The sequence below is a fragment of the Colobus angolensis genome, unplaced genomic scaffold (genome assembly GCF_000951035.1).
Source record: "Colobus angolensis palliatus isolate OR3802 unplaced genomic scaffold, Cang.pa_1.0 Scaffold55, whole genome shotgun sequence".
Lineage (NCBI taxonomy): Eukaryota > Metazoa > Chordata > Mammalia > Primates > Cercopithecidae > Colobus > Colobus angolensis.
In genome coordinates this window covers 7,316,057-7,317,650 of record NW_012119043.1, presented here as the reverse complement: position 1 = coordinate 7,317,650, position 1,594 = coordinate 7,316,057, and the positions used below count along the sequence as shown (strand labels likewise).

At 46.5% G+C, this 1,594-nt stretch overlaps 1 protein-coding gene across 1 annotated transcript in view; it reads right to left on the bottom strand.

The window, feature by feature from the left end:
* Positions 1-1,594, bottom strand: part of NUBP1 (nucleotide binding protein 1) — a 25,961-nt gene that overhangs the window by 22,433 nt on the left and 1,934 nt on the right. The window lies entirely within an intron of this gene.

The following is a 1,594-nucleotide window of genomic DNA, read 5'->3' as shown; positions in this document are numbered from 1 at the left end:
AAATGTACCAACCAAATAATCGGCTCCTCATTTCCTGAGGCAGAGTGGTAAGGGAGTGAAGAAGCCAGGAATGTTACACTAACTGAGGTCTCCAGTGCAGCCTGGGTGACAGAGCGAGACTCTGTCTCAAAAAAAAAAAAAAAAAAAGAAAAAAAAGAATGTAACCACCTGCCTCAAGGCCTACCGTACTTTTTCCTGCATGCTTTTTCCCCTTTTAATGAAACATGTAAACACAAGCCTCCTGGAACCTCTCCAGGGAACACAGGCCACAGAGATTTCTGTGACTTGTGTTTTCCAGGGCATGCCCTCAAGCTATGGCCCAATAAACCTCCACTGGTAGAGACTCAGTGTGGTCTCTCCATTGGATTGACAGAGGTACCTGCTTTTCTCTTCATTTTTTTTTTTTTTCTTTGAGACAGGGTCTCACTCTGTCACCCAGGCTGGAGCGCAGTGGCACGATCTCAGCTCACTGCAACCTCCTCCTCCTGAGCTCAAGTGATTCTTCTGCCTCAGCCTCCCAAGTAGCTGGGATTACAGGTGCCTGTCACCATGCCCGGCTAATTTTTGTATTTTTAATAAAGACAGTGTTTCTCTTTGTTGGCCAGGCTAGTCTTGAACTTCCGACCTCAAGTGATCCACACACCTTGGCCTCCCAAAGTGTTGGAATTACAGGCGTGAGCCACCGCGCCCAGCCTGGAGATACTTTTCATTGTCACAGGAGAGGTACTGCTGGCATCTGATGGGTAGGGGCCAGGGATTGTGCTAAATGTCCTACAATGCACAGGACAGCCCCCCACAACAAACAGTGAACCTGCCCCAAATGTCAACAGTGCCGTGGTTGAGAAACTCTGACGCACAGCAGGCACATTATCTATCAATGAAATTATCTTATTTCAAATCTTTAAAATAACACATGAGGTATAAAGGAAAATAAAAAGTCTCATGACTGGCCAAACTCAAGTGAAAGTTAAGCCTGAAAACCTCCCAACACTGCTGTCCTCCTGCCCATCCACAGACAGCTGTTACTTCCCAACCTCGTGTTGAAGCATTCTACGTTAACCAGACCCCCGCAAAAGGCCAAAGGCCCCATGAATCTCCATCGTGGGATGACTGCCCTCACAAGTTGCTTCTAAGGAACTTCTTTGCTGGCCCCTAAACCTTTGAAGATGAATATCCTCCCATAAACAAGGACATGTCAACTGTAACTTTAGGGCTGTAACCTTAGTCTAACTCCTTCCCTGTTACTGATGTCTGTTAAATGTCACACTGACAATGTCCATTACAAGCTTATCTTCCCACAAGCCGAACAAAGACAGGATGAGATCAGTCCTTCCTCTCCTACCCTGAGACGTCTGCCTAATTAATTTTTCCTTTACTCCCTCTTTTGAATGTTTATTCTATATAGCGTAGATATACTGGGCACTAATTAAAACCTCATAAGAATGTAACCACCGGCCGGGCGCGGTGGCTCAAGCCTGTAATCCCAGCACTTTGGGAGGCCGAGTCGGGTGGATCACGAGGTCAGGAGATCGACACCATCCTGGCTAACACGGTGAAACCCCGTCTCTACTAAAAAATACAAAAAACTAGCCAG